Source organism: Natator depressus, chromosome 1, assembly GCF_965152275.1.
Source record: "Natator depressus isolate rNatDep1 chromosome 1, rNatDep2.hap1, whole genome shotgun sequence".
In the NCBI taxonomy this organism is placed as follows: domain Eukaryota; kingdom Metazoa; phylum Chordata; order Testudines; family Cheloniidae; genus Natator; species Natator depressus.
In genome coordinates, this window is record NC_134234.1 from 239981056 (window position 1) to 239997443 (window position 16388).

General features: G+C 48.1%; 1 protein-coding gene across 1 annotated transcript in view; it reads right to left on the reverse strand.

Annotated features, from left to right (window-relative positions):
* The window catches only part of B4GALNT3 (beta-1,4-N-acetyl-galactosaminyltransferase 3), a 92285-nt gene that overhangs the window by 39928 nt on the left and 35969 nt on the right, over positions 1-16388 (reverse strand). The window lies entirely within an intron of this gene.

Sequence of the window (16388 nt, forward strand, 5' to 3'; positions counted from 1 at the left end):
GCACTCTCGTTGGATACCTGGTCTATAGAAAGGCCCCAACAGCAAGAGGAAGCTGTCTGAGCTACAGACCATTGCCTGCTAGTTGTTCCCTAGACCCCCTTGCCCTGCTGCCTCACCTGACCCTACCTTGCTGCTTTGCCTGACCTCGCCTCCCCAGTCCAATGAACTGGCCCCTTGGATTGGATCTTCCGGCTACTGATGCCTGAGAGAACTCTGACCATTGCTCCAGATTGCCTCTGATATGAATTGACCTGCTGGCTACCTGACCATTGGCGCACACTTGAATACTGCTCCAGACTGCTCCCAATCCTGCCTCAGCCACCAGGCATTACAGTTTGCTCAGACCACTTCAGTTTCCTCCTAGACTCATCTTACCTGAAAAGGGTATGGAACCCACACGTACGGCCAGGGGCGCTGGAACAATTTGTATAGTGGGGGTGTTGATAGACATTGAACCAAACTGTAAACCCTCTATATAGTGGAAACTACTTCAAGCTAGGGGGTGCAGCAGCACCCCAGCATCCCTAGCTCCAGCAGCTATGGGTATTTTGCCATAGGGGCCACTGAGCCTCCAGGAGCAGACTGCTCACTACAGGTGGAAAACCAAGCCTTACATGTCGCAGTGGACCAGCTTCAGGCAGAAAAATGCACCCTGCAAGAACAGATCATAGGACCCATGGTGCCATCAAGACCCAAATGCACAGTACCATTACCAGAGCTCTACAACGGGACCTGTAGCAAATTTAGGGGCTCCATTTCCAGCCATGGCCCAATGCCTACCAGATGGACCAGGCAAAGGTGGGATTAGTCATGATTTTCCAACAGGTGAGGGCCTGGACACAGTGACTGCTCTGCTAGAGCACCTATGCCTATCCCTACCCCACTGCTAGAAGCCTACACCTTCCTGAGGGCCATTATGACAATCTTCGATGACCCACACCAAGCTCGCACTGCAGAGGCAGCCCTACAGAGACTCCACCAGGCCTTGGGGTCAGCTGCAACATATGCAGCCTGCTTTGGATGCCTGGCGGTGGATAGGGCTTGGAATGAGGTGGCCCAGCTACACCAGTTCTGTCTTGCTCTCAGCGAAGAAATAAAAGATGAGCTTGCCTGTGTGGAGCCTCCCACTGATCTAGATTCATTTATTAAGTTGGGTCTCCACGAGACTTAGGGAATGGCATCTTGAAAGGAAAGGGATTCCACCCTGCATCCAGGCACTGCCCACAACCCCTGCAAAGGCCGACCCACACAAGCCCACATAGGTGGACATGGCATGGACCTGACTAGACCAGTGGTGAGAGTACTTGTGTTTCTACTGTCGTGGCAATGGCCACATGGTGTCTGCCTGTCTTGCTATGTCCCCGAGCCATGTGCTTCCAGGAAACAACCGTGCCAAGCCTTGGTAAGGGGGTCAAGCCTGAGCAACATCGAGAAAACTCCTCAAAGCCCCCTCCAGCAATCCATTCTGGCTGCCTGGCCCAACATATTGAAAATGTAACAGCACCTACAACTCCAGTTACGACTCTGGCTCTGGGATTTCGGACAGATATTTTGTCCCCAGTGTCAGTCAGGGCCCTCTGTGAGGGGTGATAACTTAATGGGCACTACCATGGCTCAAGTACTCAGCCTACCCAAACAACCTAAGATAGCCCCTCATTTAGTTGAGACAGTTGATGGATCACTGCTCACCTCATCCATCAGAAAACTATAGTTTTGGAAGTGATGGTTGGGGAGCGCTATGAGCTTCTCCAATTTAACCTGATCTGGTCCTCACGGTTCCATGTGATGGTGTCAACAAACCATTACATTTAATTCTAAGCTTTGCCAGGACATCTGCCTCCTGACTTCCAGGCTTGAGACTCCAGAACCTCAGGTTGGATTCCTTGCCTGGGCTTCAGCAACACAGAGAGATGTTCGGGCAACACAGCAGGCCTGCTTGCTACTAGGGTCAACCATCACTTTTCACAAAATACCAAGTTTTCAGACATATTCGAAAAACAAAACGGAGACACTACTTCCTCACAGGGAATATGACTGTCTGATTAACTTACAGCCTGGAGCCAAGATTCTGTTCAGCTGAATGCATTCCATGTTGGAACACGAATTAGCCGCTCTTAAGGATTACAGAATCTGAGGATCTGAAGAAAAGTTTCCTTGAGCATTCTACATCCCTGGCTGGGGCCCTTCTCCTCTTTATGAAAAAGAATGACAGCTCCTTAAGATTCCGTGTTGACTACTATACTCTAAATCAAATTGCAGCGCAGAATTGATACCCACTACCCAGAGCTCCCGGACTGGGTAAGAGCAGCCCGGGTATTCACCAAGTTAGACCTCAGAGGGACATACAACCTAGTCAGAATCCAGTCAGGTGATGAATGGAAAACCATTTTTCACACTTGGTATGGCCACTTTGAACATCTGGTGGTGCCTTTTGGACTTACTAAACTTTCAGCATCTAATTCAGTGGTTCTCAAACTCTTTTACTGGTGACCCCTTTCACACAGCAAGCCTCTGAATGTGACCCCCCTTATAAATTAAAAACATGTTTTTTATATATTTAACACCATTATAAATTCTGGAGGCAAAGCGGGGCTTGGGGTAGAGACTGACAGCTTGTGACCCTCCATGTAATAGCCTCGTGACACCCTGAGGGGCCCCTACCCCCAGTTTGAGAACTAATTAATGATGTCTTATGAGATATGCTGAACCGCTATGTGGTCACCTACTTAGATGACATCCTAATTTACTCTGATGACCAGCCTATGCACAACCAGCATGAGTGCAAGGTCCTGGAAAGATTCTACCTACATGGGCTCTATGGTAAGCTGGAGAAATGTGTCTTCAATCAGCCTACCATGGAATTCTAAAGCTACGTTCTGTCTGCTGAGAGAGGTCGCATGGATCCCCAGAAAGTGGAAAATGGTTCGCAACTGGGCAACATCACGAAGCAGTCAAGAAATTCAGCACTTCATTGGATTTGTGAATTTTTATAGATGCTTTATATGGGACTGCTCCTGAATCCTGGCCCCTATAACATCTCTGCTGCAAAAACCCACAAAATTTGCTTGGAGGCCAGAAGCCCAAGAAGGCTGTGATCATCTGAAGCTGGAGTTCACCTTCATGCCCATCCTCACACATCTGGACCCAAATCAGCCATTCACACTGGAACCTGATGCTGCCTTTGGGGCGGTGCTGTCTCAGAAACAGGGCCTCGACAAAGAAGTTCATCCCTGTACGTATTATTCCTGCAAGCTCACTCCTGCCGAGCACAATTATGACATTTTAGACAAGGAGCTTGTCATAAATATAAAGGGAAGGGTAACCACCTTTCTGTATACAGTGCTATAAAATCCCCCCTAGCCAGGGGCAACATCCTGTTACCTGTAAAGGGTTAAGGAGCTCAGCTAACCTGGCTGGCACCTGACCCAAAGGACCAATAAGGGGACAAGATACTTTCAAATCTTTGTGAGGAGAAGGCTTTTGTTTGTGCTCTTTGTTTATGTGGTTGTTCTCTCTTGGGACTGAGAGAGGCCAGACAGAAATCCATCTTCTCCAACCCATCCTAATCCAAGTCTCCAAATTTGCAACCAGTATAGATAAGCCAGGCAAGGCAGATTAGTTTATCTTTTGTTTTATGTGAATTTTCCCTGTGGTAAGAGGGAGGTTTATTCCCGTTTTCTGTAACTTTAAGGTTTTGCCCAGAATCTGAATACCCTGTAAAGTATATTCCATCCTGATTTTACAGAGATGATTTTTACCTTTCTTTTTTTTTTAAATAAAATCCTTCCTTTAAGAACCTGACTGATTTTCCCATTGTTCCAAGATCCAGGGGTTTGGGTCTTTGATGATTTTGTAACCAATTGGTTAGGATATTATTTTCAAGCCTCCCCAGGAAAGGGGGTGTGTAGGGCTTGGGGGGATATTTTGGGGGTAAGATGTCTCCAGGTGGTCTCTTTCCCTGTTCTTTGTTTAAAACGCTTGGTGGTGGCAACATACTGTTCAAGGACAAGGCAAAGTTTGAATCTTGGGGAAGTTTTTAACCTAAGCTGGTAAGAATAAGCTTAGGGGGTCTTTCATGCATGTCCCCACATCTGTACCCTAGAGTTCAGAGTGGGGAAGGAACCCTGACAGAACTACTTGCCATCAAAGTGGCTTTTGAGATCCAGAGGCATTATCTAGAAGGCACCAGACACCCAATTCAGGTGTTTACTGATCACATAAATCTAGAATACCTGTGCACGGATAAAGCCCTAACTCAGTGACAGCTACGCTGGGCTCTCTTTTTTCTGGATCTGATTTTACTATCACCTACCATCCTGGCTTCTGCAATCGTAAAGCAGATGCTCTGTCCTGAAAAGAAGAACCTGAAGAAGAGCCTCCTGAAATCACATCTCTTCCTTGGCAGAGCATCATTATCCAATTTGTTCATGATGATATGTTCCTCCCTATCAAATGAGCTCTTTGCCCAGACACTCTCAAACTTCCAAACTGAATCACAGGGTAAATTCACATAGAAGGATGGACTTTTCCTAGTTCACAGGTGACCCTATGTCCCTGAGGGACAACCCCGTTTGAAGGCCTTATGTATTTGCCCTGATATCCCTTGGGCTGGCCAGTTTGGCCAAGCAAAGACCACTTGCATGGCATGTTTGTCATTGTGGTGGCCAAAAGTGTGGTCCAATGCTCAGGCCTTCATCAGGTCTTGTGACACCTGCGGCCATACCAAAGTTCCCCAAACTAAACCCTTTGGGATGTCAATACCTTCTGAGACCCCTTCAAGGCCTTGGGCTAACTTTACAGTGCACTTCATTGTTGAATTACCAGAATCTGAAGAATGCCAAACCATACTGACAGTAGTGGATCAACAGATAAAGATGGCAAACTTCATTCCCTGTTCACATCTTCCCACTGCCAAGGATACTGCTCATCTCCTCATCACACATGTTGTCCACCTCCATGGCCTCCAAGACCACATTGCTTCAGCCTGGGGTTCACAGTTCATGTCTGAGTTTTAGCAGGAGGTGTTCTGTCTCCCAGAGGCGTGTCTCCCTGCACTTACTGCCTACCATCCACAGACCAATAGCCAGTCAAAGCGTGAACTAGGTATGCTTCACCAACTACCACAAAAATGACTGGGCCTTACTGCTTTCATATGTGAACTTTGCCCATAGCAACGCAGGCCACACTTCAACCAAGATGAGCCCCGCCCCCTCCTTTTTTACAAATTATGGCTTCCATCTCCATTTTCACTAAGTACTACCCACAGTTCCCACAAACTCAGGCCTGGTTTGTCAAATCCATCAGACATAAGAAAAGTTGAAACAAAACCTAGATGCAGCCAAGAAAGCATACAAACCTCATGCTGACGGTCATCAGCAGGAGGGTTCTATATTTGCAGTAGGACTAAAGGTATGGCTATCGGCAAAGCATCTCAAGACAGGCGGATCTGTATGTAAATTAGAACACCAAATATGTAGGACCCTACCAGATCTGCAGGCAAATAAACCCAGTAACCTTTGAACTTCAACCTCCCCGCTACTTCAAGGTGCACCCTATATTCCATGACTCCCTCCTTAAACCCTTCACTGACAACCCCTTTCCTGAAAGAAAACAACCTCCCACTCCCCCAGTCCAAGGCCAAGAAGAGTACCTTGTCCATGAGATCCTAGATTCCCAGATAGGAAGAGGGAAGACATGATACCTCATCAACTGGGAAGGGTCTGAGCCATGTGAGGGTCCTGAGAACCAGCCCATTTTGTGCACGCTCCCAAAGAAGTCAGAGCCTTCCACAGTTGGGGTCTGGGCTGGGGCAGGCAGCTGGGGTGCAGGAGGGGGCTCAGGGCTGGGGGTTGGGTGCAGGATGTGAGGGCTCTGGCTGGGGACGTGGGCTCTGAGGTGGGGCGGGGCGGGGCCAGGGATGAGGAGCTTGGGGTGCACACAGGCTGCCCCGGGGCTGGGGCCAGAGAGGACTCCCCCCCACAGCCCTCTCCCCGCCGGCAGCAGCGAGCTCCAGAGGAGGGACCCCGCTTCATCCCCCCCGGCAGCACACTCACCCTGCACCACTGTCACTGCACATGCTCCTAGGGCCCCTCTCAGGTCCAGAAAGCCCCCTCGCCTCTCCTATGGTGGGTGCCGGGGGGGGGGGGGGCTGCATCATGTGTGGCCTCCTCCCCTGCTGCTGCCCCTCACCATAGCCTCACTGGGGGTGGGGGATGGGGCTGCCCCTTGCCCAGGGTGGGGCAGGACTGGTGACTGTGGGTGGGGGGCACAGGGTATCACAACACTCACCCAAGCCTCAGCTGCTCAGGTCCAGGAAGCCCCCGCACCTCCCTTGTGGTGGGTGGGTGCCAGGGAGGGGGGGTGGGTGGGTGCCATCACATGTGGCCTCCTCCCCTGCCACAGCCTGCTGTCCCTCACCCTAGCCTCAGCGTGGGGCAGGAGCGGTGACTGCGGGCTTGGGGGCGGGGTGTGGCTCACAGGGTCAGACACTCACCGAAGCCCCAGCAGATGCTCAGGTGAGTGAGGTCCACTCCAGATATCTCCTGGCCTGAAGCCCCCTCAGTGTCGCCTCCCGGTGGGTCCCAGGGGAGAGGAGGACTGCCAATCATGTGTGCGTCTCCTCCCCCTCCTCAGGTGCAGCAGCAGCCAGCTGCCTCAGCCTGCCGCCAGCGCTGCTGTTGTGCTGTAGCTTAGCCTTAGGGCATGTCTTCACTGGCCATGCTTTAACATGGCTGGTGTAGTTGCGGCACAGCTCCTCCACCAGGGGAATAGCTCCACAAAAAACACCTCCACAAGGGGAATAGTTAACAGTGCTGGGAGCACAGCTCCTCGCGCTGGTACACTGTCTACACTGGCGCTTTACAACATTGAAACTTGCTGTGCTCGGGGGGGGGGTGTTTTTTCACACCCCTGAGCGAGAAAGTTGCAGCGCTGTAAAGTACCAGCGTGGACAAGCCCTTAGGCAGTGCAAGCAAGGGAGGGCAGCATGGAGCGGCAGGGCAGCTGCCTGCTTTCAATCAGGCAGGGATGCTCTGGGGCCCGGAGGAGGCGTGTGGGGGGGGCCAGGCAGGGGCTGGGGGACATTCCAGGCAGGGCCAGGGCAGAGACCTGGCTCCAAACGTTGGTGGAGCTGTCCCCCGGCCCTGAATATTCCTGGAGCCGGGCACCATGGGCCCATATAACTCGTCGCCACTGGGTGAGAAAAGTGTAAAACAGATGAGCGAAGGGGAAAGACAGGGCAGATGCAGACAGAGTGGTACAGACAGGGAGTCACAGACATTGATTGTAACTCCCAACCAGATTTGCAAATTCCAGCTACTGGCTAATGGCATAGAATATTTACCCTATTCTCATCGGCGGTGCATGAACCCCCCATTCAGGGAGACTAGCCCCCCTGCCCCACCCCTTCCACCTGCTGGGGCCAGAGAAGCCCTGAACCCCACACTGTGGCCGGAGCCGCCCCAAACCCTAGCCACCAGGACGAGTCCCAAGCCAAAGAGGAAGCAATTCAGGGCTCTGCTCTCCCACTGGATCATTTGAGTATCACCCACTGATGGGCTGGAGCTCCATGCCCACTGTGCTTGAAGGACCAAGCCCTCAGTGTTTCAAATTGCTTCTGGCTCATGCAGGAAGATGCACTGAGTGGACAGTTAGGGGAAGTAACTGAGCCATTGGCACTATTGTTAGTGTAGGCCTCAGCTGGAAACAATTATTCCAATGTCAGACCAGCCATCTAAGTAGCAGTGGTACCTGTGGCTTCCAGTATTTGAGTCCCTTCATCCTCCACACTCAGGTGTGACATGTTGCAGGACCAGCGATGCAACATGCAGGATGCAGCAAAGAGAAGGCAAAGGGAAGTGAGGAAGAGCAAAACAGACACACATGGGAGAAAGCAAGTAAGGAGAAGGTGGTCACTTGTGTTCTGGAGTATTTAGCAGTAGGGCAGGTACTTCTGTTGGACATGCCAGTGTAGGTGCACATGTGGGCAAACCAGTATTGCAGGGCCAGCTTTATGATTAGTGAAGACCCCAGCAAGAACCCAGGGGTGGAACTGGGCCTTGTGCATCACCGCTTCTCCAGTCCGGCTGCTGGAGGATGACACTGTGTGGTGAGTAACTACCTCCCTCACTGGTCTCACTGGTGTAGTGGGGGAGCTGAAACATGAATTGCTGATGTTACTTGAGTCCGTGAGCTTAAGACCAGCTCTGGACTAGTAACAACTAATCGCACCTGGTGAAACCCTACTTCCAAGCCAGTAGCCACTGTTCACAAACTGATCTACATCTCTACCCTGCACCCGTAGACAGAGGGGCCAAATAGAGCAGGGGGTGCAAATAGTAGGTTTACACATTGGATGTGAGGCCATCAGAAAATGGGTGTAGCCTACAAGCCAAGGGGCCAGAAAGAGAGGTAAGGAATATAAAGAACACCCTGCTATTAGTTACGGTAAGAGAAAGAAGGGTGCCCCTCTCCTTATATGAGGCCTGGTTAGGGTCCAGGCGCTCTCTCCCTCAGAACGATGGCTGTTATTGCAGTCACGATAAGCCAGTCTCTCGGAAGTGGCAAGGTCAGCAAACACAAGACAGACAAAGAGAAAGAAAGAAAAGGTCTCTCATGTCTCATTCAACAGCAGGTGCTCCAGCTGACTGATTCAGCTTAAGCAAACAATCCAAGAGCCAGAAAGAATGACATACTAGGAGCTATCAGGCTTCAGGTTAGGAATATGATAGGAGCTGCCATATCTATTCAAACATTAGGTACATCTAGTCCATTGTCCTGCCTGTGGCCCCAGCCAGCACTGATGTTTCAATTAGCCACATAATGCACCTGGCCAATTGTGCAGGGGAAAATCCTAGCGCCTGTTCCCCATTCCCTCAGATGATCAGCTTACACTCAAAAGGATGAGAATTGACTCCCCTTGTGTCATTACTGTCGCTTGCTTAGACACAAATGCTATTAATGCCCATAAATTATCCTGTCCTTTTGTAATCATGATTAAGGCTGCGAGTTTGTCACAGAGGTCACAGAAGTCACAGATTCCGTGACTTTCTGGGACTTCCATGACTTCTGCAGCGGCCAGTGCAGCTGGTCTGGGGGCCGCTTGAGAAGCCACCGCACTCGCCCTCCTCTCCCCGCAGCAGTAAGACTTTGGGTGTGGGAGGGGGTGAGGGCTCTTGGCGGCCCTCGCGGGGGTGGCGGCAGGGGGGGAGAGCTCTCCAGAAGCAGTAATATCCCTCAGCTCCTACACAAAAGTGTGGCCAGGCAATGGGAGCTGCAGAGCTGGTGCTCGGAGCAAAGGCATCGCGCAGAGCTGCCTGGCCATGCTTCCGCCTAGGAGCTGAGGGAGGTGGATGTTGCCGCTTCTGGGCAGGCGCAGTAGGGAGCCTGCCAGCCCTGCCAACTGCTCCCCCAGCACCAGTGAGGGTCACAGGCTGCACACTGCCCCCACAACCCTCCAAGCACCAGTGGGGGTCCCAGGCTACCCCCCCCAGCACCCATGATGCCCTCTAGCCACCACCCCCCTGCCAAGATTTAGTCAGGGGTATATAGTACAAGTCATGGACAGGTCATGGACCATGAATTTTTGTTTACTGCCCACGACCTGTCCATGACTTTACCAAAAATACCCATGACTAAAATGTAGCCTTAATCATGATAAATTATTTGATTTAACAGCTTCCTGCGGCAGTGAAGTCCATGGGCTGGTTTCACACGAGGTATACAATCATAGAAGTGAAGGGCTAGATGGGACCTCGAGAGATCATCTAGTTCATCCCCCTACTCTGAGGCAGGATTAAGCATACTTTGGCCATCCTTCGACCATATGGAAGCATTTCCTTTTGATTTTAGTGTCCCACACTGTTCTCATGTTATAGGGACCAAGTTAGAAAAAAAAAAAGACGGGCAGACAAGACTGATGAAAGGAGAAGACTACTGCACCAGCAGTTTTACCCTCAGACAGTCTGCAAGCATTGGCCCTTGCTTGCAGACACTTAACACACATTGAATGCTTTCGCTGGAAGGACTGCTTAGTTCTAGGGTAAAAGGGGCTTCTGTCTTCAGAACCGTCCACTGAACACGGGCTTCCCAACATTGTTGCACCAAGGACTTAAACTCGGTCTTTGATGAACTTACCCCATAACCATTCTGACCTTCTCCACGCTGCTCCAGCAATAAGACACTAAACGCCCCTCCCAGTGAGTGTCATACAGAAGGAGGAAAGGTTTCAAAAAGAGGATACACAGGGGACTTGTGTACATTGCAGTTACAAACATATTAGGTTCTGTCCTAACCATGTTACAACAAAGTTGGGTTTCTATGTGTAGATGTGAACAAACTGTACTATAGCCAAGTTAACCCTGAGGGTTATAGCACTGTGCCCTTCACACAGCTATAACATGATGTGATCTGACCTACACAGACAAAAATCAAAGCATAACTGGTGGAACTAGGTTCCCGAACCTGGTTGTAATTGTAGCACAGACAAAGCCAGAGAGGGGAAGAATACAAAGGGGCATGAGATATGGATAGAGAAGGATTACAGAGAGAATGCTAGTAAAATTGGAGACTGTTCCAGTTTGTCACTCTTGCCAGGTGCTTATCCCTTGCAGGAATCTATGATGGATCTTTGTGGTCCTCACAAGTTGCAGTGTCTATCACACTCCCTGAAGCACAAGTCCCATTTAGCTTTGCATCAAGTACGTAAACTCTAAATGAAGGGCTCCCATATTGAATACCCTCCTGCCATTGAAAAAAACATCTACACCGATGCTGAAATGTTGTGATTTAATTGCATTCCTCTTCTAATAACACTCCTGTCTGAGCATCCAAGCCAGTACCATACACTTTTCAAGTATCATTAAAGGGTGTAAGAGAGAAATAGGCCTGAGAAGCCTGCATGGTTTTTTGGAACAGTGCTGGGCAGAATGTGACAGAAGTGCTCAGTTCAGTGGAGGAAGGAACTGTTTTCAGTGTTTCACATACACACACCACGCCTTGACTGGTTACAGACATTAACTGAAAAACATTCCATCCCTAGCAAACATCCCTAGCAAATGTACTGACCCAACCTCACATCACACCACGCATGCAGTGGGCAGGAGAACATGCACTAACTTAGGGCATGGCTACACTTGCAGATGTAGAGCACTTTGAGTTAAACCCACCTTTGGAGAGTGCAGTAGGGAAAGCGTTGCAGTCTGTCCACACTGATAGCTGCAAGCGCATGGGCGTGGCCACATGTGCGGCACTTGCAGTGGCATTGGGAGTGGTGCATTATGGGCAGCTATCCCAGCATGCAAGTGACTGCAACATGCTTTTCAAATGGGGGGGCGGCGGGGGTGGAGTGTGACAGGGAGTGTGTTGTGTGTATGTGGGGGGAGAGAGAGTAGGTTTTTGGGGGGCTGAGAGCATGTCAGTGTGCTGTCTTGTAAGTTCAGACGCAGAAGACCTCCCTCCCCCTCCCCGCCTCTCTCTCACACACACAGCATTCCACACTAATGGCTTGCTTTGTCTCGGAGCAGATAAGCAGCCGGCTGTCAGAAACAGAGCTTCAAAGGGCATATCCGCATTCCTGCAGCGATTCAAAAACAATGACAAGAGTGGCCACTTGACTTAAGGGGATTATGGGACATTTCCGGAGGCTGATCAGAGCGCAACAATGCAATACCTCATTCACACTGGCACCACGGCTCTCAGCAAACATTATTCCACTTGCCGAGGTGGAGTACCAGCAGCGTTGTAGCTGTGGAGTCAGAGCGCTCTACGTGCCTTGCCAGTGTGGACGAGTAGTGAGCTAGGGCACCCGGGGCTCCTTTACTGCGCTGTAACTCGCAAGTGTAGCCAAGCCCTTTGTTTTGCTTGTAACCTTTAAGCTGGACCTCAAGAAAGGTATTCTTGGTGCTTAATCCTTGTAGTTGCTCTTTTAAAATCTAGCAATAACCTGAGTTCCCAGATGTATTTTCTTTCCTTTTTTTGTTTAATAAAATTTACCTTTTTTAAGAACAGGATTGGATTTTTGTGTTTTAAGAAGTTTGTGCATATGTTTAATTAGCTAGTGGTAACAGCTGATTTCCTTCTTTTTTTTTTTTTTCCTTTCTCAGCTCTTCCCTGGAGGAGGCGTGAAAGGGCTTGAGGGTACCCCACAGGAAGGAATCCCAAGTGTGCCTTCCTGGGCTCTCAAAGGGGTTCTGCACTTGGGTGGTGGCAGCATATATCAATCCAAGGTCAGAGAAAAGTTGTAACCTTGGAAATAATACAAGCCCAGAGTGGCAAGTATTAATTTTTAGAGTCCTCGGAGGCCCCCACCTTCTGCACTCAGAGTGCCAGAGTGGGGAATTAGCCCTGATAGATACGATCAAAAAATCACTCCAGAGTGGAGATGGCTGTGATATGGATTCTATGTGATTACAAATTCCAGTTAATAAAATGTACAGGCACAAAGGAGTGAGCCCATGCCCCCAGATCAGAATCAGAGTGACACTCATATGTTTACAGAGATTCAAGAAGTTGCAAAATCTGTTTAGACTACAAGGAAATCAGCAGAAACCCTCCCATTTCTGCTGTGCACAGGATTCTGCAAACCCCCTTGTTGGTCTTGCTCATGCAAAGATCACAAGCTGTAAACAGTTTGCATTTGCGCAGACACAAATCCCTCCATTCGACTAAGCTCAAACACCTGCATTCATGGGTCTGGTTCATTGCTTGCAAGTTTGCAGGTTCCCAGTGCCTGTGAATTTGTGAGCGTCTGTAGGATCCTTCCATTGTTAATGTATAACTAAACTATTACTAAAATCAGACTAGGGTACTGCACGTAGGAATAAAGATGATTAAAAAAAAAAAAAAGCTTTAAAACAAACAATATACACAGACAGCATCAGTTCCAGAGTTACACTCCAATCTACTCCCCAGGTGGGAGCTCACTGTTATTATTATAGGTTTCAGAGTAACAGCTGTGTTAGTCTGTATTCGCAAAAAGAAAAGGAGTACTTGTGGCACCTTAGAGACTAACCAATTTATTTGAGCATAAGCTTTCGTGAGCTACAGCTCACTTCATCGGATGCATACAGTCTGTGATCTTGGTCCTGACCCAGGTGGAGTGCTGCTTTTGGGTCAGGACCAAGATCACAGACTGTATGCATCCGATGAAGTGAGCTGTAGCTCACGAAAGCTTATGCTCAAATAAATTGGTTAGTCTCTAAGGTGCTACAAGTACTCCTTTTCTTTTTGTTATTATTATGTAGCAATACAGAACGCATTACTGTGGCAAGAAGCCCAAAGATAGCCCAGTGTCTAGAGACCTAGCTTAGGCTGCAGAAGACCTGGGTTCAATTCCAGCTCTATCAAAAAATTCCTTAGTGTCTGTGTGTGTCACAGTTCTCAATCTATAAAATGGGGATAGAGAGGTGGGTATTATGAGGTTAAAGATTCTGAGATGTGAGGATGATGGAGTCTGACCTCAATGTATGAGGCTTCAGAACATGTTATAGTGAACTTGTATTTGCAAGGTCAGACCAATGCAAGAACTGCACACACAATTACACCTGGGACAGACAAGATTGCAGGCTGTTGCATTCTTACTTTGTGCTGTTCACGTTTTTCACATAAAGGTGTTAATGTGCCTTGCTTCAAAACAGTTAATGGCCCTATGACAAAGCTACTCTGTCATGGGCTGTTGCTTCCTATTGCTCGGGTCAACCTGATATGCTTTCAAGTTTGATTTCAGTGTGCCTTTATATCCTTTGTACTGGCTACCAGGAGACTGGGTGCCTTGCTTTAGCTGATCATAAAACATGGCCTTGGGTATCCTCAAATCAGCCATATGAACGAGATGCCCAGACCAATGTAGCTGAGCTTTTATGAGCATGTTTGAATGCCAGACATCTGTCAATGATTAAGGATTACGATATTGTAAATCTTGTCCCCACAATTTAACCCTGCAAACAGACCAAAGTCAGCACATATGGAACTAGTCAAGTTTCTTAATGTGGTGCCACATGAGCCACTCAGGTACTACGGTGATGGGGGGCCCTACAAGATAGAGATAGAGTGTCCAAGATGAGCACTGCTGTCAATCACAACTCCATTGGGTTACAGTGATCATTGCAAAGAAAGGACAATAGCATTCCTAATAGGGGCCTCTCCCGCAAGAGGGAATTAGATAAATTCATGGAGGATAGGTCCAGCAATGGCTATTAGCCAGGATGGGCAGGGATGGTGTCCTTTGCCTCTGTTTGCCAGAAGCTGGGAATGGGTGACAGGGGATGAATCACTTGATGATTACCTGTTCTGTTCATTCTCTCTGGGGCATCTGGCATCGGCCACTGTCGGAAGACAGGATACTGGGCTAGATGGAACTTTGGTCTGATCTAGTATGGCCGTTCTTGTGTAACGTTGGGGTGAAATTCATCCCTATGCAAAAGGGTCTCTCAACCACTTAAGTCTCCAAACCAGCAGCGCCTCTGAACCCGGGTGAATTTCACATTAAAAGAGTAGAATCCAAAACTAGGAAGAAATACTTAATGGGAGACTGAAGGACGAAGTAGAGTCTATAAATGTAAAACTCACTGATCATTTAAGAACATCACACTATTTTCATTATTATCAGCATTCAGTTTGAATTGGAAGTGCAAATGGTTTGTGTAGCTCTGAGCACAAACAAACAAACAAAAAAACATACCACACCAAAAAGAGGAAGTAAAATCTGCCTGGAGAAATATAGGAATTTGTTTGTTTTTGTATAGAAACTCATACAAAAAATGGAAATCCTGTCAAACACCATGAACATAAGTGAAACCCAGATTGTGTAAAGTCAGGATGGAAATGAAATGTAAAAAGAGAAAACGTGACAAATTAAAAAATAACCCAAGATATTTAGGATGGCATTTTAAAAAGGTGTTAGGCAGCTAACTCATGGTATAAGAACTTCTAAAGAATAGAATAATCTTTTAAGACTGCAATAAACTGACCTTTTTCCCAGTTCACAAAGGACTCACTGCCACACCCAGAGTCTCTTTCCAGGCAGTTTAAATTTCACAACATAGGCACAATTAACAAAACCAGTTCCTCAGCTCATCCTGGGCTACAGCTGCTAGGAGATTTTTCCCTATACCTCTCACCCTTCTTGCTTCAGGGTTTCCTGCAGGAATCTTCCGTGCTCTATTCACTGAGCACTACCACTAGGGCTTTCTCCATGGAAGCCTTTTTTCCCTAGCAGGTTCCCACTCCCTCCCATCCCTGGGGACTCTGGCAGCCTCTCCCAGGGGATTTCCACCTACTGCTAGTTCTTGTAGCTCTCGAACTCACCATATCTCCATCTCACTGGATTTGTCCTCCATAACCCCCGGTACCCGTTTTTAAACCTGAGGTCAGCTGACCCATCACAGGTGCGCTGGCCCTGCTCCATCTTGAAGGAGTCAGTCACCCAGCCTAAAAGAATTATAGAATCATAGAGATGTAGCGCTGAAAGGGATCTTGAGACGTCACCAAGTCCAGTCCCTTGTGCTGAGACAGGACCAAATAAACTTAGACCATCCCTGACAAGGGTTTGTCCAACCTGTTATCAAAAACCTCTAGTGATTGGGGATTCCACCACCTACCTTGGAAGCTTATTCCAGAGCTTTAACTATCCTTATAGTTAGAAAGCTTTTCCTGACATGTAACGTACATCTCCCTTGGAGATTAAGCCAATTACTTCTTGTCCTACTTTCACTGGTCATGAAAACAATTTATCACAGTCCATAAAATGGGGACATCTGGTCACCCTATTTATAACAGCCCTTAGCAGATTTGAAGACTGTCGTCAGATCCCTCCTCAGCCTTTTTTTCCTCAAGACTAAACATGCCCCGTTGTTTTTTTAATCTTCCTTTGTAGGTCAGATTTTTTTCAACCTTTTTCATTTTTGTTGTTCTCCAGTTTGTCCACATCTTTCCTAAGTCGTGGTGCCCAGAACTGGACATTGTAACTCTCCAGCTCAAGAGAAACACATCTAGGATGATCTGTGTATCAGTAAAGAGAAAGGAGGGAGTAGTCACTATTGTGGGTTTTCGTGTGACACTGGCAAGGTCACGCTCTGAGAACTGGGAGAACACATGCCTGGAACACATGATCACTCTGAATCGGTGAGAAAGCTGTATGTGGCATGGCTTTACGAGGCTGAGGGGCAAAGAGGGAAATTAATGAGGGTAAGGAGTTTGTTAGGGGTTAAATACATTATTTTTAGGCTTGGCACAATTAGATTTTTATTTTTTTATAATTTTGATAGATAATATCAATGTTTATTTTTAAGCATTTTTTCAATTTTTATCAATTTAAAATTTCACAGTTGAGGGAAATTATGAGGGGGCCAGAGAGTGATTATTTAATGACAGTAGACATTGAGATTCAAAAA